The sequence below is a fragment of the Brachionichthys hirsutus genome, chromosome 10 (assembly GCF_040956055.1).
Source record: "Brachionichthys hirsutus isolate HB-005 chromosome 10, CSIRO-AGI_Bhir_v1, whole genome shotgun sequence".
Lineage (NCBI taxonomy): Eukaryota > Metazoa > Chordata > Actinopteri > Lophiiformes > Brachionichthyidae > Brachionichthys > Brachionichthys hirsutus.
Window position 1 is genome coordinate 13,301,120 of NC_090906.1, and position 20,774 is coordinate 13,321,893.

Genomic DNA, 20,774 nt, shown 5'->3' on the forward strand with positions numbered 1-20,774 from the left:
TGATTAGAAGCTCCGTGTCTCATTATTCTCTCTCGGAGAGGCGGGGCGTCGCCTCCCGCCAAAATATCTGAATGATGAAGGCCCGGGCACGAGCCACGCCGGAGCGGCGGGAAGCATTCGCTCGGCTTATTAGAGTCACTCCAATGCTGCCAGGCGCCGCCGGAGTTCCAGAAGCTTCCAGTGGCGATGCCAGGGCACGGGGGCGGGCCAACGGGGGCGGGCCACCGGGGGGCGGGCCACCGGGGGCGGGCCACCGGGGGGCCCTGGCTTCCAGCTCGCTTGACCTCCGCACAGGCCTGAATGAATCGGGCAGCGAGTCGAGGTTGGCTCTGAAGACGGACTCCGAACGTTCAGGAACATCGTGACCCGTGAAAGCCGGAGACAGAGCGAGCGGGATCCGCGCTCGTCTCGAGTCTTAAGTGTTATTCTTGTTAAATGGAGGATTGCTAAGAGGAGAAAATGGCAGCTTTCCGAACACTTGAGGTTTTCCCTGGAAGCTCAATCAGGCCTTCAATTCAGGAAGGTCGGGAAGCGAACGCAGCGAATCAGAACGCATTGTTCCTTGAGGGGCTCGATGATAACCGCGAGGTCCACGCGACTCCATCGCTTCCTTGTCCCCCCGGGCAGCCGTTGTCATGGCGATACATACTTCCTTTACAAACCTCTGTCTCCTGAGGTAAAGGTCGGGCCATTTGAGGACGGGAGAAACGCGAGAGAGATTTCCTAGGAGCTGAATGCCCATACACACTCATCCCCGGCGCCGGATCCGGATCCGGCTCCGCTGTTCAATAAATGCCGCGGTGCAACGGAGGACAAATGGGGACCAGGAGGTGTGACTGGAGGGAAGAGGAGGGAAGGGGACAGGCAATTTAGCAGCGGCTGCGACTCCGGTCCAGACTAATGATCCACGGCCCCCACAGAACGGACGGGCACACGGCGGAACGCAAGGAGGGGAAGGAGGGAGGGAGATAGATGGAGCATGAAGGGGGGGGGGTTCTTGAGATCATAAACCCTGAAGGAAAAATTACTGGTGTCCCCCCACCAACCCGACCCGCGAGAGCAAACCAATGATGTGGCCGTTCCAGCCTCCTTGCAACCCCCCCCTCCCCCTCCCCCCCTCCCAGCTTTGATGGCTTCATCGGAGGTTGAGACTGAGGTTTGGAAAAGATCTCTGAAATTGATTCATAGCCATCAATCCTAATACGAAACTAATGAAGTCATCGGGTGTTGAGTGGGGGCCGTCGGGTGTGTGGTATTAAAGGGGGGGGGGGGTCATATGATAAAGAAGCCATTGATCACGGGGAGTCCACTCATGATTGATGTCGTCGCGGCTGCAGCGCTCTCATGACCTCCTTCAGTAGGTTCAGCAATATAGTAATAAAGCATTAATTACCTTCAGTAGGTTCATCAATATAGTAATAAAGCATTAATTACCTTCAGTAGGTTCATCAATATAGTAATAAAGCATTAATTACACAATTAGATGTTTAAAATGTTTTTCAAAATCCAAATACTGATCAATAAAAGGACCGATGCGCTCTCCGTTTGCACAACGTGGCCGGTTCCGGCCGGTTCCGACCGGTCCAGGCAGGACAGACGCTCTGATGATTCATCAGGCCACACCTCTGTGGTTCAGCTCCTCCTCCCTATAATCCGGGGCTCCTGCTGCTCCTCAGACGGAGGAGCCGTATCATTTCCAGCAATAACAAACGAACCCCCCCCCCCCCCCACTTCATTATGCAGGCAGCCCGATGCTCTTTGACAGAACGCGCTATCTGCAACCCCCAGCTGCCGTCTCCGTCTCGCTATCGCCTCATCGCTGGCAGCTCAACCCCTCTGCTGCCGCCTGGGCGGAGCGGCGTGGCAGTGACGCCGCCGCCGTCTGCGGCGTGGGGATGTGGAAGTGGAACGCGGGCCAAGTCTGCAGCCGACCGGCTGGACGCGGCTGAACGCGGCTGCGTTCTGCACGGCTCTGGTCCCTCCGGCTCGCCGTACTCGATGAACTTCACAAAGCTCCGTTTCCTGACTCCTTTCCTTCTGATCCATTCGGAGCAGAGTGTGTTGCTTATCGCTTGGCTATCGCTAGCGCTAATGACGCGTGGAGTGGGCTCACAGCGGCTGCTGCATTGTGGGTAGCAGCGTAATGAGATTTGCCAGTGACAGGCCTCCGGTCCCTGGGCTCGGTTCTGGTCCGTTTCCACCGATGTGGGTTGACTGTCAGGTGTTGAGAGCCAGTCTTTTGATCTCTCGTCCCGGGGGTGTTCCATTTTCAGGGACAATCAGTCGCTCGGGCACTTTCGGACTGAAGGCTTGATTTAATCGCCAGGTTGCCATTTACCATTCTGGAGCGCCGGCGGGCCGCCCCCCCCCCCCCCCCCCCCCCCCCCCCCCCCGAGGCCGGGCCTGATCAAGCGACTCGGACCTGCCCCCCGAGACCCCCCCTCCCCCGTTGTTTAAATCCTCAATACAAATGGCGGTGCTTGGGCCCTCCCAGTGGGGCCTATTACTGCCTGCGGGGCATTAAAGATCATTAATGGAGACGGCGGCGGCGAGCGGCAGGGTGTTGCTCCGCCGCTCCTAAATGGGGAGTTAGTACATCGGCTTCGTTAATGCTGCCTCGTGTTTGATGTTTGTTAGCGGGCAACTTTAATGATGGAGGTTTGAGCCGACGGGGCGCTTGACGAAATCTGATTCCTCCAATTAAGTAGTCAGACTTCTTTTCTTTTGGGAAAACGGTAGAAAGGAAAATCTGATGCCTAATTATGGACTCCTTTTCTTTTTCTTTTCTTTTTTACCCCCCACCCCGTTCCTCGCTCTTTTCTTTCAGCGGCGCTCGTCAGCTGATGACCGGTCGCTAATGTTTTAGCTTCCTTAATGGCTAACATTAGCGCGTAGCGCGTGTGAGCTGATGTAGTTCAAGGTTCCGCGAGTCGGCTTCGGTGCAAACGATGGAATTACAAAGATGGCCGTTCCAGACGAGCGGCGTTTTAATCGCAGCCTTCGGTATCGAACACGAAAGCCTCCGAAAGCGTTTTTCTTATGCATGAATTCCACCCGACCGCACATAAACGAAAAGCCACTCGCACGCCACGAAGACGAGACCGTTTAAAGCAAAAATACAAAAAGCCAGCTGGCGTAGAAAATCACTTCGGTCCGGCTCGGTTCTTTAGAAAGTTCAGAGAAATGAAGTCGAAGGCAGAAACGAGAACACGAGAGGGGCGGGACTTCGTGGCCGGAGACTCTTATTTTGAAGGTCTTTCAGTTGCATTGGCCTCAGGATTTTACACCCGAACTTCCCGACATCGTTGCGAACGTTCTTTTGGGTTTACGTGTGTACGTTCCATTCAAAGCGGTATTTCTAATAAACCTCGCTTTTATTTTCTGTTTCAACTCAATCCAGTCGTTTTGGGTTTGCTTTCATCACCGCCGGTCATCCTCCCGCCCTATTGGCCGTTCCATCTTCCCGATGGCGGCGCCTCCGACTGCGGGCTTGAGTCAATCCATTTGACCATCTCTGAATTATTCAGCGGCCGTTCCCCGTAGGGGCATGCTAGCTCGCGGCGAGGTGTGTGCAGGTTGGCGAGCATTGGAAGGCCGGGCCTCGGGCGCTGCCGGCCGGGCCTCGGGCGCTGCCGGCCGGGGACCAATGACGGCGGCCGCTCTTGAACTTCCACGCTCAGCGTTTCATTCTTTCATCCCTGCCTTTCGGCTCTGATCCTCTCGCGGATTCAAACCAGCATCAAGATCCCTGCAAAGTATCCCGCCCCTCCGCCCTCCCGCCAGCCGCATCATAGGAACGCAGCGTTCTGTACGGAAGCTGTCTGTGATTGGCTGACGCGAAGCGAGGTCGGCGAGCGGAGTCGGGAAGTAATGATTTAATAGAGCTTGGCAAAGGTTGTAAACTAATGGATTTTAGACGATATAATTCTTCTACGAGGAACTCGTCGTGTTTTAATGGACTGAAGACGACTTTAGAAAGATTCCGCCTTCGGTTCCTGATGTCTGAGGGGAGGGCAAACGAACCTGCCCCGGCGCCCAGCGTGACGCGTGCGACGCAACAGGAAATAAAAGCGGCCATTAAGTCTGTGATTTTCTGCTGATCTATAACCAACATCTATTATCTATGTAAATGATCCGCCAACTTTCCTATTTAAACGGGAACAGAGTGGAAAGCGTGCTCGCAGGCACGCCGAGGGAAGATGGAGGGCGCGGAGAGGCGAACGGGAGCCGCACACCGACACGCCGTTATTAAACGCACGTCTTCTCCGCGCTGCTTGAAGAGCGGCGAGCCTGGAGCGCTTCGACTTGCCAAAAACAAGCGCCTGTTTTTTTCCTGCGCTTTGAAATCAGGAGGTAAGATCAGTGCGGGATCAAAAGCTCAGCGCGCAGGAAAAACAGAAGGAGGCTCTCTTTGTTTAGAATGCGGCAGGCCGAGGGCGATAGTCAGACTCCTCTTCATCCACAGGAGAGCCCCCGCTTGGCGGCGGCTGCGGCGCAGCACATCGCCTCCCACCATCATCGCACATGCCGCCATCTGCTCGGACCTGTTGGCTTGTTTGTTTTCCAGAGCAAACAGCAAATCACTCCTTTCCTGTTCCTGCTTTTCCCATATGCCGCCGCCTGCGTGTCGGAACGAGGCATGTATATTAATGAGGCGAATCAAAGACGCTCGCGCAGCCACATCTGCCGGGGGGGGGGGGTTCTTGAAATGGTCGCACCCTCTGGCTGATTCAGCACGCCACGTCTCTCCCCCGGCGTCGCGGCCATCTTTTTTTTTAAATGTAGGTCGAACACTTAGAAAATACCATTATATCATCTGCATATAGTAGAAAATACCTTTTGTTAAAGCTCTTCTGTGTAAAAGTGAATTCGTGCTAATACATGCTTCTAAATTAGCTTGTTTGTGCACGCGCCGCACTTAGCATTAGCATTAGCACCTCCAGGGCCCCCCAGGAACACGTGGATGTCGGTTTATGGAGAAGGACTGACCTAATTCACCCACCGGTATAAACGCTTCTCATTTCCAGCGTGGTTATTCTCTGAATTGGTTGGGAGGCTACCGCTTTATGCTCTTTTCAGTTCGCTTCTGTTGTGTTTTATTCTTGAATTAAACATGATCCGCGCGCCGCCGTCTTCTCCCCGCATGGGTTGCTCTACGTTGGCGCTGGAGGATGAACATTCACGTCCTCCAGAACCCCGCAGACACTCCGAAGAGGTTCCAGGACACGAGCTCGGCGATTGTGAGGGTCCGCGTCGCTGCCATGGCGACCGTTTCCTGTACACCACGTGGCTTCTGTATCCACTGGAAGCTCGGATCCCTCCAGATGAGACTTCGTTTTTATCGTTTTTCTCATTCAAATGAGATAAAATTAGAAACAAAGGGCGCCTAAAAGGGAGATGTCAGTCTGGAACCACAATAGAAGCCACAACGTCTTTGTTGAACGGTTTTTAATTATCATTCTTATTCCTGAAACGAGGCGTGTTCCTTAAATTACTCATCAAAGCTGGCGGCGGCGTTCTGTTCACGCGCTCTGGTAGCCATTGTGTCTCCGTCTTGACGTGCGACTGCGCCGTGTGTGGAGCTGTCTTCCTGTTTAGTGCGTAATTACACTTGTGGGTTCGCTGGGAGGGTCTTAATTTGATGCTTCTTGTAACGTATTGTGTTATGACGCGCGAATTGAGTGCGTGCTTTGCCTTTCGTGCTGTTGTGTTTTGTCCCTGTGGAGTTGCCGTAGGGCAGAATAAATCAAGATGGCTCCCTGCTAAACACGGTGTCCTGTGTCAAATACATTACACTTCTGCCCGTCACTCAGGATAAAATAAAGCAAATGTGAAATGACGTGTCGGGGGCTGTTGCATCTTTAGCGGGGGGGAAACTGGTCAGGAAGTACTTCCTGAAACTCCGTCCTTCCTTTGCCGACTTTGAGATCCATCTTCAATGCTTCAGAGCAGTTAGCTTAGCATAAACGTCTGCTAGATGGACTTAAAGGCCGGTGTCGGACCCGCATGTCGGACCCTCAGGCGAACCGAAACGGAGGTGTCCCGCGGGCAGCTGTCTCGGAGCCACGGGCCTTCTGTTAACCTGACTGATGGATTCATGTTTTCACAACGTAATTGGTGAAAACTCCGCGGGACGAGCCGAAAGACGAGTCGTTATGTCTTCCTCAGAGACTTTCACCACATCGAGCAGCAAGATTGTTCACCTTGACCGGCGATTCTTTGCGAACTTGTCCTGCTGCCGTGCAGAGCGGCGTTTCGGGAACGTTCCGGATCGCTGCAGCGTACTTTACTTCTGTTATTGGCCGACCCGCTCAATGGAGGCGCCCGTAGGCGGCTGTCAGAAGGGAGATATAGATACCACCGCGCCCTCTTGACCTCACAAGTCGCCCCCCGGTGCCGACCTCCGCCTCCGTGTCCGACCCAACTCAGCGAATCCGCCTGCACGGCAAAACCCGCGGCAAAGGTCACCGTGAGCGGATGCAGGAGACGTTTCCAACGACCCCTGCAGAGCTCGGTCCACGCCGCATTAGCGACTTTAGCCACGGGCTAACCGCACAGCGGTTATTCTAGCATTGGTAGTCTGTTGTTGTGATTCGATAGGAAGGAAGTTTTAAAATGTTAATTATCAAGAGACAACGATGGGCACAGATTAAACCCCGCCTCTTTCCCACTGCCGGCTGGGATATGCTCCATCAAGTTTAGAATACTTCTTATTTTATTAACGGTACTGGTAAACGGTACTGGTTAATGGTACTGGTTAACGGTACTGGTAAACAGTACTGGTAAACAGTTCTGGTTAATGGTACTGGTTAATGGTAATGGTAAACAGTACTGGTAAACAGTACTGGTAAACAGTACTGGTTAACGGTACTGGTTAACGTACCGGTAAACGGTAATGGTTAACGGTAATGGTTAACGGTAATGGTAAACAGTACTGGTAAACAGTACTGTTAAACGGTACTGGTTAACGGTACTGGTTAACGGTACTGGTTAACGGTACTGGTTAACGGTACTGGTATGATGGTGGCCAACGCCTCACGGCGGCGCCTGGAAGACCCCAAACTTCTTTAAGAAGTTGATCGGACTTGCTTAATTTCTTCTTTTCAACCCGTTTGTCGCCCCGTTGAGCGTTCTCAGGGCGCCGCGCTTTATTCATGGCTGATGTTTTTGGTTTACGACCTGCTCTCGGCTTTTATCGGCGTATTATTTCGGGCGAGTGAACCGGCGGCTCTTTCCAAACGCTCCTTAAGCAGCGCAGACGGTGCTTTCTGGTGGCGTTCTAATAACAGCAGCGTTTTAGTCGCCATCGCCCTCCGAGGCCTCCTCGCCACGCCCTCGCCCTCTGCCTCTGCTGATGCGTGATCCACGGGGTCGACCCGGTGACCCCGACGCGCATCGTTACCGCCTGTTTACATTGTGCACGTTGACAAATGTTTTCATGGGGCCTTTCTCAGCGGCTCGCGGGTAAATATCCGACGTGGTCGCGTGAGAACACGCATTAGCATCCGACACGCGTCCGGAGACATCACGACGGCGTCGGGGTGCGAATACGAGTCAGACAGATCTCATAATGAAAGGATTATGAAATAAGTGGAAGTGACCAATGAAGAGAGACGTGGCGGCGGCGACTTTGAATTCCAATTACAGGGAGCGAGATGGAGAGCGGCGCCGGATAATGTCTCTCGAGGCGTTAGCGGGCTCGGCTGTGGAGAACGCACAAAGGTCAGCGGCGCAGAGGTCGGCCGGTCATGCAGAACGCCGTTAAGCCTCTCTATCTCAACGGGGACGCGAACCCGGCGCTCTTCAGAAAGACGAACCCATAACCTGATCAGCGCTGACATGTCGGCGTGGCGAGTGGCGAGGACCGCGAGGGAGGAGAGTGGATTATCTCACGAAGGGAAATCAATTAGAACGGCACGGCGGGCCGTGAACATTCGCCCGTTTAGCTTGACCATGATTGAATTCCCCCCGATAGGCTTCGACTGTTCGGGGGGGGGGGGGTCAGAGTTAATGGCGATTGTTCTGCTCGACTCCAAATGAATTATCTGCCTCATTCAACGAGAGACACTTCATCAAAGCGCAGAGGGCCCCCGCGGCCTATTGATAGGCCGGCTTTGTGTGGGGTGTGCAGACAAAACACAAAGACGTGGCTGAAGGCAGAAACGGGCGGCGGCGGCGGCGGGTTCGGGTGGCGGTGGGGGCGGGGCGGTGTCACAGATGTCCAAGCCTTTGAAAGAAAATTAAACAAGTAGCTCATTAGCCGCCGCTCCAGTGCTCCCTAGAGGGAGCCACCGAGCCCGGCTTTTTAATGAGCTGGGAACTCAAGCGCTGCCAATGTGTAGCCAGCCTCGCCTTTCTCTGTCAGGCCGCCGGGCCCGCCCCCTCCGGCCCCCCCGGGCTTTTCCCTCGGCCCTCAATGGAAGGGGAGCGAGGCACCACGCTGATTCCCGGCCTTTCAGCCCCGGAGACGGCGATAATGCCGTTTCTGTGCCGTTTCATCCGGAGGAATTACGAGCACTAATTTGATTAGCTGGAAAATGAGGGCTTTGCTTCGACTTTCATTTAAATCTCTAAAGCAGACGCTGCGTCATGAAACTCCGAAGGCATGCGAGGAGCCCCCCCACGGATAGATGGGCCTTTCAGACGCCGCGGTCCGCGTTAGAGCTTTGTGCCCGGCCTCGGAACACGAATGGCGTTTAGCATTAGCAGTGAAAAGGTTCAAAGGATAATGGGGTTAATGTAGCAGAGAACCGAGCTCAGGCAGGACGAGAAGAAGGACGTGGAAGGTGAGCGGCGACGCTGCGTTTTAGCGCGTAACCACGTCGACGTGAACAGAAGCGGCCGCCATTGGGCGGCGCTTTCGCCCGTCTCTGAGATCCCTCGTGTCCCGTCGGACGGCCAAGGAGCCGTGAAGGTCGTATTAACGCGGCGTGATGATTACATTTGAATGAAAAGCGACTTCTTCTGGGAGCGAAGACGGAAGAACGGGGCGGGGCGGGGGGGCGGGGGGGGCGGGGGGGCGGGGGGGGGGGGGAGTTCCTGGTCTAAACCCGGCGCTGAGTGACCCTGTTGGCGAGCTCTATTTTAAACTAACGGCCCTTTTATTTTACACGGGATTACCTGGATTACCTTTTAATACGGGCTTAGCACAACATCCCAGACGCAGCGCCGGCCCAACCCATGATGATGCACGCCACGGTCTGTCACGCCGCCGCAGTGGAAGCTTTGAATTTATCCCAAAGGAAAGAGGGACGGGAGGGACGGGAGGGACAGCAGACAGAGGCGCGGTCTCCTGCTGGACTTCCTCTTCCCATCTGTTTTAATTAAATCTACTGAGATGAGGATTTCTCCCGCTCACCACCCCCCCCCCCCCTCGCTCCCACGCTTCCCTTGAGTGCAGGCGGGTTGATGCCAGCGTCCACTCGTCTCCCGGTCTCGCTGCCAGCTGCTAATGAGCGCGTGCCAGGGTGGCGAGAGTCGGCTGTCGGCCATTATGAGCTGTTAATGAGGAGCGTTGGAGAGAGGCCGTCCGCCGCCGCCGCCTCATTCGTCCCACGCCGTCCACGTGTAGACGCGCTTCCGTTTTATCCGTGCGCGCCGTCCACTGACAACCGAGTTAAAATGCAGCTACTCCAAACCGCCGGGTTTGCTTTTTGGCACCCGTGCAGGTTTTCCCGTCTCGCGGCGGCGCCGTATTTTAACGAGTCCTTTCCCAGGTGGCGTGTTTGTGTCTGGCTGGCCGGCCTCACGCAACCTCGTGCAAGAGGCCTCTACTCTTTGGCACGCCGCCCCCCCCCCCCCTCCTACCATAATGGCCTTCACATCTAGTTCATTTCAGCTTCAGAGGTGTCTGCTGAACCTGGCGGCGTGACAGGTAGGGCAGGTTGGCATCAGGGCCTGTAGCCCCCCCCCCCCCCCCCCCCGACATATCAGTTTGTGGCATCAAGCGATGATAAACTGTCTCCGTGCAATGATGCGCGACCGCCGGGGGGTGTTCCGGGGATTGAACCCTCGCCCCGCCGTCGTCGGTTAGCCTGCAGCTAGCTTCGCTCGTGCCCCGTTGCCCTTCGTCTTCGTCTTCGTCACGCCGGCCTTCGCCCTCGTGTCTCGCTTCGTGCTGCCGTTCCCGGCTCTTTATTTGTTTTAGCCTCCGGTTAAGAACAATTAGTCAGGCACGTTTCTGAACATTTTAATTCTGTGATGTTGTTGGTAGAGAATAAACGTTCTTTAATATCGCGTTGAAATTCTGCTTATTTGGCAACGAGCTGAACTTAATTCCCTTTTTGTCTCTCAGCTAAATATGAAATAATCAATGATTCTCCCGATCAAGCCTTCAATTCGGATCAATCAAATAAATGTTTTTACCCGCACATCACCACTTCATCCGTTTTTGTTTTGTTTTTAAATGTGAGCTCATTTTGAATCTCTAGCAACTCTTTTTGGGACAAGGTCCGTAAACTGGAACGACCTGATCGGCCTTTGCCTAGGTAACAGGTGCGTCACGATTGGGTGTGACGGAAGACTGCAGATCTCAGTAAAGTTTTCTTTTTTTATTAACTGTATGCAAATCCTGTCACGTGCACATCAGAGCAAACGTCGACACTCAGCAACGGACGACGGTGATTAAGGCGTTCCTCCCGACTGTCATGTCAGGTGGGGGCGGAGCCGAGCGGGAATCAAATCAGACGTCTCATTGGTGGAGACGCTTCGACTGCAGCGACACTCGAGCAACCGGTTTTCATCAGTCAGGCTGGCGCCCGGGCCAAACGGCACGTCGCCACCGCGCCCCCCCTCAGGAAGCCCCGCCCCGGGGCAAAGCGCCGACAGAAGGAGCGCCTGTCAGACGGCAGCGTGTTGGATCTCGCGTGTCAGCGGAGAATTAGCGGCTGCAGCTCCTCTGGATTAGCACGCCGCTGCCTCCTCGTTTGTTAAATGCTGTGTTTTGCCCCCTGAGGGGGTTTCCCGCGTGCCTCCGGGGTATGTCTACATGTGTTTCACGCAAAGCGACAGAGGGAGGCGCGTATGCAAACACCGCCCCTGGAACACTTTGGAAGTTGTTCTGCGAGGGAGGAAATGAGAATAACGCCTCGTCTCCCCGCTGAGACGGTTTACGTCTGTACGCCCGGAGCCGCCTCCTTCCACACGGCCACGAAATATTCCAAACTGGCAAAGTTCCGTTCCGTGCCGACATTCCGCGTGGAACGGCCATAAGAAGCCCACAGCGAGGGCAGGCCCGAGCCGGATCCAAAGCGTCCTCGTGTCCGGCGGCGCTCCGGCGGCGCTCCGACCTCAAGCCTCTGGCCTTTGCTTCCTCCCACACACGCTGGGAATCAGTGATTCTTCAGTCGATTGCTCTGGTCTCGTCATCGGGAAAGGCCTGGCCTGTCCTGCGTGTTCATGTGTGTGTATTTACCGGGGGGGGGGGGGCTGAGTTTCAAAGGGGCTTATCTTCGGAATTAGGCGAGCCTTTGGAGTTCAGCCGCAGCCTAATTCCCGGTGACCTTCCCCGGCTCTGGTTTGACTTTCCGTGGCGATCAGCGAGCGCTCTAACAAGCTTTTCCGTCTGTGTGGCGGGGGATTACGGCGGAACAGCCGTGCTCCCAGGAAGCCATCTGTGGTGGGAAGCAGCCTGGGGGGGGTCATGCCTGTCTGTGTTGGGGAGGATTCCTCGCCTGTCGGCGGCTCCTTTTGTGACATCGGTTTGTTTTGTTCTGCCGTTTTAACGCCGATGAGCCTTTCAGAACGTTCTTTCAGCATTCAGAGACTTTTGAATGATTTTTCCTGCATGGGAAGGGGGGGGGGGGGGCGGGGGGGCTCCTGCTTTTTCCTTTCCGGAATATCGCCTTGCTATTCGTGTATTCGCGTCGGAGCTAAGCGTTCTCCGTTCATCGCCGTTTGGTTTTATCTCGCTTCGTGTTTCGATGTTGCAATATGCAAATGAGCCGTGATGTCATCTGATTGCATTAATTATACAGACGCCCCCTGCTGTGTTAACGATTGAACTGATTACGTTCAATCAGAGCATTTCTGCGTTCATGATGTCACATCGCTCGTAAGGAAACGTAAAGAGCTGCGGCGATGCGTAGTTTCTGACCGGACCCAGTGTTTGTTCTGGACCCCGTTCTGACCGGACCCGGTGTTTGTTCTGGACCCCGTTCTGACCGGACCCGGTGTTTGTTCTGGACCCCGTTCTGACCGGACCCGGTGTTGTTCTGGACCCCGTTCTGACCGGACCCGGTGTTTGTTCTGGACCCCGTTCTGACCGGACCCGGTGTTGTTCTGGACCCCGTTCTAACCGGACCCGGTGTTTGTTCTGGACCCCGTTCTGACCGGACCCGGTGTTGTTCTGGACCCCGTTCTGACCGGACCCGGTGTTTGTTCTGACCCCGTTCTGACCGGACCCGGTGTTGTTCTGGACCCGTTCTAACCGGACCCGGTGTTTGTTCTGGACCCGTTCTGACCGGACCCGGTGTTTGTTCTGGACCCCGTTCTGACCGGACCCGTGTTTGTTCTGGACCCCGTTCTGACCGGACCCGGTGTTTGTTCTGGACCCCGTTCTGACCGGACCCGGTGTTGTTCTGGACCCCGTTCTAACCGGACCCGGTGTTTGTTCTGGACCCGTTCTGACCGGACCCGGTGTTTGTTCTGGACCCCGTTCTGACCGGACCCGGTGTTGTTCTGGACCCCGTTCTAACCGGACCCGGTGTTTGTTCTGGACCCCGTTCTGACCGGACCCGGTGTTTGTTCTGGACCCCGTTCTGACCGGACCCGGTGTTGTTCTGGACCCCGTTCTAACCGGACCCGGTGTTTGTTCTGGACCCCGTTCTGACGGACCCGGTGTTTGTTCTGGACCCCGTTCTGACCGGACCCGGTGTTGTTCTGGACCCCGTTCTAACCGGACCCGGTGTTTGTTCTGGACCCCGTTCTGACCGGACCCGGTGTTTGTTCTGGACCCCGTTCTGACCGGACCCGGTGTTGTTCTGGACCCCGTTCTAACCGGACCCGGTGTTTGTTCTGGACCCCGTTCTAACCGGACCCGGTGTTTGTTCTGGACCCCGTTCTGACCGGACCCGGTGTTGTTCTGGACCCCGTTCTGACTGGACCCGGTGTTGTTCTGGACCCCGTTCTGACCGGACCCGGTGTTTGTTCTGGACCCCGTTCTGACCGGACCCCGGTGTTGTTCTGGACCCCGTTCTGACCGGACCCGGTGTTGTTCTGGACCCCGTTCTGACCGGACCCGGTGTTTGTTCTGGATCCCGTTCTAACCGGACCCGGTGTTTGTTCTGGACCCCATTCTGACCGGACCCGGTGTTGTTCTGGACCCCATTCTGACTGGACCCGGTGTTGTTCTGGACCCCGTTCTGCCGACCAGTGTTTGTTCTGGATCCCTTCTAACCGGACCCGGTGTTTGTTCTGGACCCCGTTCTGACCAGACCCGGTGTTGTTCTGGACCCCGTTCTGACCGGACCCGGTGTTGTTCTGGACCCCGTTCTGACCGGACCCGGTGTTGTTCTGGACCCAGTTCTGACCGGACCCGTTGCTTGTTCTGGATCCCGTTCTGACCGGACCCGGTGTTTGTCCTGGATCCCGTTCTGACCGGACCCGGTGTTTGTTCTGGATCCCGTTCTAACCGGACCTGGTGTTTGTTCTGGACCCCGTTCTGGACCGGACCCGGTGTTGTTCTGGAGCCCGTTCTGACTGGACCCGGTGTTGTTCTGGACCCGTCTGACCGGACCCGGTGTTTGTTCTGGATCCCGTTCTGACCGGACCCGGTGTTTGTTCTGGACCCCCGTTCTGACCGGACCCAGTGTTTGTTCTGGATCCCGTTCTGACCGGACCCGGTGTTTGTTCTGGATCCCGTTCTAACCGGACCTGGTGTTTGTTCTGGACCCCGTTCTGACCGGACCCGGTGTTGTTCTGGAGCCCGTTCTGACTGGACCCGGTGTTGTTCTGGACCCCGTTCTGACCGGACCCAGTGTTTGTTCTGGATCCCGTTCTGACCGGACCCGGTGTTTGTTCTGGACCCCGTTCTGACCGGACCCGGTGTTTGTTCTGGATCCCGTTCTGACCGGACCCGGTGTTTGTTCTGGATCCCGTTCTAACCGGACCTGGTGTTTGTTCTGGACCCCATTCTGACTGGACCGTTTTTGTTCTAGATCCCGTTCTGGATCCTGTTCTAACCGGACCCGGTGTTTGTTCTGGACCCCGTTCTGACCGGACCCGGTGTTGTTCTGGACCCCGTTCTGACTGGACCCGGTGTTGTTCTGGACCCCGTTCTGACCGGACCCAGTGTTTGTTCTGGACCCCGTTCTGACTGGACCCGGTGTTGTTCTGGATCCCATTCTAACCGGACCCGGTGTTTGTTCTGGACCCCGTTCTGACCGGACCCGGTGTTTGGTTGAAAGTGAACTTGCTCGTTTACAACCACAGAGTCAGATCAAAGCAGCACCAAGATAGATATCTCCATGCGGAGTCCAACCGGTCCTGGTGGCGGCGGCCGATGGTCCTCACAGTGATGGTGATCTCTGATCTTAACAGCCTCGTTTGATTAGCTTAGCGAGTGTTTAGGCTAATCCGGCAGCTCAAAGCGAAAACATGCAACTAAGCGCAGCAGGATTACGTTTTGACATTATCGGTGGTCTGCAACCGCTGCTGTGTCTCTTTAAGAAGTCTCCATGGTTACCAGGGCGGGGAGAGTCATCGGGGCAGCCTGTCCTCCCGCTCTACCGCATTATCATAAAAAGTGATTTAGGACTGATTGATGCAAACGCCCTTCTCTGTCATTAACGGGCCCGTTGCCGCGGTGATTAAAGGAGGGCGGGCGGGCGAGAAGGACGGACGAGAGGAGGAATTTAAACGACCTTTGCTCACGCAAGGTTTTCATAGCAGTCTGTCGCCGGCCGGGCGTCGCTTCTCGGTTGTAGATGGGAACCTCACCTACTCACACACACACACTTCTTAATCTTTGACTAGGATTCAGTCTCCTTCAGGTCGGGGGGGGGGGGGGGGGGGGGGGTCCAGATGGCTTCTAGCAACGGGATCAGGGGGTGTTTTCCACGGTGGCGAGACACGAGGAGGTCCATCCACGGGGGGCCCCTGGTCAGAGAGGAGGTGCGTTTAGTAGTAAAAGCCGCCACGCTTTCAGCGCCGCTGACCTTTGACCTCTCCGTGAAAGCAGTGATCGCTCCTCCACACATTTCCTACTTTCAACCTAAAATACGACAAATAAACATCTGAACGCCGCGCTCCTGTCTGCTTCAGTTCATTGTCTTCGACTATTCCGGAACATTTCTTCCGTCCTTGCTCTCTAAACCGGTTTTAATGACGGAGATAAAGTTTGTCGTTCTCTCGGCGCAGCCCGCCTCCGGTAGCCCCCCCCCCGGGCTGCTGTAATGAGGAACGGGCTCCCTCCCAGGATTAGGTTCATTACACCAGCATCGGTGGGAGGACACAGGGGGGGCGGTGACGGACATCGGTCCCGCCCCCTGCTGCCTCAACCCCATTTTAACGTGGATTATGTCACCCGTCAGGTTGTCAGCGGGTTCGGGCTCGCAGACGGCTGCAGGCTCAACTCTCCAGGGAGGCTCCGCCTCTGAGGGGAGGAGCTGACAGGGTCTTTATGACTAGACACTCCCTAAGGACCACTCAGGAATAAATTAGCGTGGCCACAACGCTTCTGACTTAATCTGTTTGGACATGAGGGGGGGGGGGGGGGGTGCGCCTCCAGGCTCGAATAGAATCCGCCCCCCGTGTGCGTTCGTTAGCTCCGCCCTCTGTGTGCGATCGTTTGGCTCCGCCCCCCCGTGTGCGTTCGTGCGGCTCTTTTGTCTCGGTTGTCCTTCACTCTGGAGAGACGGTTGCGTCCTCGTGAGTGTCAAATGAAATATTTATAGACACCGGGCTTCGTTGACGGACGCCTTTCAGGTGGACCGCCCACGGCGGCGGACAGGCGCAGCCCGTCTTCATTAAACGTTCTTCAGATGGACTTTTGAAGGGATAATCTTTCCCATCTTTCCGAGCTCCTCCATCGGCGGATAGTCCACGAACCGGCGCCGCTCATCTGTCAAGATGTCAGCCGGATCTCCGGAATGAAAGAAGCGAATCAGACTCCAGCAGGAAGGCCTGAAACGATTCCCGTTTCAAGGAGCGTAGACTTCCTGTCATGTTCGGCGTTCTTTTTAGAAAAGGCTTTTCTTTTTTCGTCTCCTCAGTTTACGCCCTAAATGACCCCGAGCGCCGGATATAGACGCGTTTCCGTTCATCACATGGGGTTGAAACGGCTGAAACGCTGACAGTGCTCGCTACTTCCGAAGGGAGGCGGCTTGGCTGCCCACCGGCGTAGCTGGAACGGCGCTCCGGGGTCTCGCCTTGATGTGCCATCGAAGAAACCAAACACGGAGCGTGTCTATTTAACCGACTAGAGAGCGCAGACCTCCGCCAAGCACCTCAGTCCCCCTGCAGTGTCCAACGTTTATTTTATCTCTATTTTTAGGTTCCGTAACCATGAAAACAAGCCTTTAGCTGTTGGATTCACGTTAACGGCATTATTGGTTTAGGATTAGGGTCACAGTGGATTCTTCTGGATCTATAGATCGAGAGCTTTTGAAGATACAACAAATCCGTTTGTCCACTCCTGATTCCAAAGTGTCTTGAGAGGACTTTTCCGTCGCTCGGGGATCTTGCTAGCTCAGCAGCTAGCTCGGGGCTTTTGCTAGCTCAGCAGCTAGCTCGGGGCTCTTGTAGCTCAGCAGTTAGCCCCGGATCTTGCTAGCTCAGCAGCCAGCTTGGGGCTCTTGCTAGCTCAGCAGCTAGCTCCGGGATCTTGTAGCTCAGCAGTTAGCCCCGGGATCTTGCTAGCTCAGCAGCCAGCTTGGGGCTCTTGCTAGCTCAGCAGCTAGCTCCGGGCTAGCTCAGCAGCTAGCTTCAGGCGGTTCCTGATTTTCATTGAATTTTATGAACTTTTTGAGACGCATGACGACTTATTTATACGCTGGAGACAACGCTGTCCCCCGGAGCTTAGTAGACTGTAAGGAGCGAATGTGCCCGTCAGGATGCGTAGCCGTGTGCGCCCTGGGTGGGTATTTAACGCCGGGCCTCTGAAGGCCATGGCTTGGCCGAGACATGTCCCCAACAAATGAAGAGCTATTACCGGAGACGTGCCTTTGTGTGTGTCGTGCAGTTGTGCACACGCGTGTGTGTGTGTGTGTGTGTGTGTGTGTGCGTGTGCGTCTCCCAGCCATCCCTTTCGACTCCGGTGCATCAGCGCGAGCCGGAGTGACATGCAGCGGCGTTCTTTGTTTGTCTCCTCCAGGGCCGTCCTCCTCATGTCTCTTTGTGTCGCTGTCACCGGAGCGGTCGGCGCCGGAGGAGGGAAGGAAACGCTGCAAACAGCGGAGCGTTTGTTTGACGAGGCGGCACCGACGCGCCTCTGCGAGGGCCGTCGCCGCGTTCATGAAACATGACAGCTGTTTAGATAAGAGAGAAAACAGAGCGGCCTTCAGCTGAACAGCTCGACGCGTCCTCGTCCTCGTCCTCGTCCACGTCTTTCAATCTAATATTTGTAGGTTGTTTTGTGGTACGAACTCTTCTAGAGGACGTCTCTCTACATGCACAGTCACACCGGAGGACAGGCCTCTGACGAGGACAGTCGTGGAGGACAGGCCTCTGCTTTGAAACTCGAAGCTGGCCTCGGAACCGAGCTTCGCCCTTTGTTTCCCGTCTTCGCGGTCCAATTAGGCCGAACGGATTTACGCAGGCGGATCGATCTGAAGACGACGACGCCGTCGTGCCCGTTATCGTTTCGACGAGTCCCCTGGCCGCCGCTCCATCTCACGTCCATCCCCGGAGATGTTTTCCTTTAATCTAGAGGATGCACAAGGCCTCGTATGAACGCCCCCCCCCCGCCTCTCTGCAACCTCCTTGCTGCTGTTAATTAACAGTTATTAGCGTAAGTGCGCCGCGCCGGATAAGATGTCACAAATCATCAGGTCTCTAGGTGCAGTTCCAGCAATTAAGAGCTCTGCCCCCCCCCCCCCCCCCCCCCCGGCCGTTTGGTACACATCCAGGTTAGGTTCGAGACCCATTAGTGAAAACACTAATCAAATCATTTCTGCTCACAGTCGTCATTATTTCAAGCCCCGGCGACTTGAGACGATCCCCCCATCCCCCCCCACAGCCCCAACCTCTGTCGGCAAACGTTCCTCCGAGGCGTCACTGGTCATGTGACCCGAGCTGGATTGGTGAATCTGATGATTAGATCAGATGCCGACACGTGCAGAGAAACAGACTCTTTGTATCGATTGGGCGTCCGTTATGTTCCATAGCTGGCACGACTAGAACACGACCCGACTGGGTGAACGCTGCACACCTGGCTCAGGTGTTTCTGTCTTCCAGCTCGTTTCCGTTTCTGCGGCGCTCCATCATTCCCGCTGATGCTCGTCTCCTCCAGGAGCGCTTCATTTGCTACGCCGGTGCTTTAGGAGGTCAAACGCTGACAATCGCTGTTTACGGCTCCTCCGATGATTATCCAGATCGGCCGCGGATAAGGAGCCATAAAAGCTGCGTAATTATCGCCATTTTGGAAACTGTAATTACGGGCATCGTTAGCATCCATCATTATGTTTAAGTGGGGCCGCGGTTCATCCGGCGTTCTCGCCGTTCTCCTTCATCGCTTCTTCGGATCTGGTGTAGTAAAACCAGTATGCTGTTTCCACACATCTGTCACCGCGGGGGGGGGGGGGGGGGGCGTACTCTCGAGACCCCTCATTGCTGCGTCTCGTCCTGCATGTCCATTGTGTGTTTTCTTAGTGCCGTCATGAGAGGCCCCGGCGGCTGGCGTCGTGCACACGTTCTGAAGTGTGTGTGTGTGTGTGTGTGTGTGTGTGTGTGTGTGTGAATTCACACCCGGTCAAGTGTTATTGTGTCTACGCCGTCTGGATGGCGGCTCCCCGGTCAGCGGCGCCGGTACATCCCCAAAGAAAGAGTCTGAAGTCGGTAAACGAAGCTGCATGCTAGCGTTAGCCCGTCGGATAAAACCGGCTGCAGCTGCGTCCGCGTCGGATGCCGCGTCGCGTCGGATTGGTTCAATAACGCTGATGAAACAGCCCCAAATATCTTTGGGGCTGTTAATTAAACACGTCGTCCGTAACGCCGTCACCTCGTCTGGTCTCTCAACGCCGCGGAAAGATGGGAATCGAAACTGTGGCCGTTTTTTGTTTTGTCTTTTTTTTCAGCGCAAATTTGATTCAATTAATTTTTATTTCTAAAACGCCAGATCAAAACTGAAAGTTATGTCAAGACAGAAAGACAGAACCCGGAGACGGAGGCAAGGGAAAGCTTCCCTTTAACAGGCAGAACCCTTGAACAGAACCCAAGCCTCACGCTGGACGGACCGGTTGGGATGAGCGGGAGAAAGACGGAGACGAGGACAGACAGGAGAAGAAGCTAGCTGTTAGCGTCCCAGCCGTGTAGCCGCGTACGTGTCGTCGTATGCCGCTGATGTTGGACGTAGCGCCGCCGGCGCTCACGGTAGCGTATGTGTGAGCGCGGGGGGGCGGGGTCAGGCTGCGGGCGGGTAAGACGCGCTTCCTGTCCCTGCTCGTCGGTGCTAATCCTCTTACGGGCTGAGAGTGTTCGCCGGCGAGAGAGAGCGTGAGACGGATCGTCTTATTGTAGCGTGTAGCGTGTGTTGGTAAACACGCTACACGCTACACGCTAAGCCCCGATGAGGCGGCCACTGACGATTGGCTTTAGCGCCCGGCTGCGTCCCGGGTGGCCCCCAAATACCGACGGACCCCTGCTGACCCCGCCCGGCAAACACGACCTCTGCCGTGCACACTGGCACACGCTGTCCGCCTCGCCCGGCGTTGCCTTAGCAACACAAACGACCTCTCAGGTGTATTAACACAATTAAATAAACACAAACAACACGCCCGTCCTCCGGGACAGAGAGAGCGGCTGTGTCTCCGCCCAGGGAGCCTGGGTCCACGCGAACGGCCCCGTGGTGAACGCGCCGCCGTCGGGACGCCACGCGGGGCCTCACAATGCGCACATTTAGCGCCCGGGGCCTGGCGGCGGCGGTGGAGGAAAGCGTGGAATGCGTCCCGCGGGGAGACGCTGGCCGCTCTCAAAGGCGTCTCTATCACCAGAAGACAAGCGCAGCCTTATGTCGCCGTCGGCAGCCTCCGCAGCACGTTTCCACGCCGGTGCCGCCGCCGCCCCGGTGGAAACCTACAGACGCATCATTCACAGCCGCTGATCCGGCGTCTGGAGGAGCTGAGCTATGTTTGAGACCCGGCTGTGATGTCATCGTTCTCGTGTTTCTGGGACGTCTTACCTGTCAGACCGGGTTTAGACGCCATCGGCAAGATCTGGCGCCAAGCGTGACAGCCACGCTCAGGTCTGCCGTCAGCCTCGTATCGGCGGTGACAGATAAAGAGCCCTTTGATCTTCTGAAGCAGCGGCGCCGATTAGCGTCCCCGCTGCTAACGAGCGTGCTAATCATTGTAAACATGGTGTTGTTGCTCTGACACGCTGAGGCTTATCTGTAATTGCTGTAATTGTTACGAGCGTTTTAACAAGATCGTCTTCCAGATACGGCGAGCGCCAAACGGGCTCGGGTGCCTCAGATCTCCCTTGCTGGGGGGGGGGGGGGGCATTAGATGGAGACTAACTCCCCGCGCTGGGCTATTAATGAAAGGCAGCCACGAGCCAGACAGCAAATCTGATAAAAGGGGCTGGAGATGAGGGGCTCATGAAATATTTAAATATCCAGG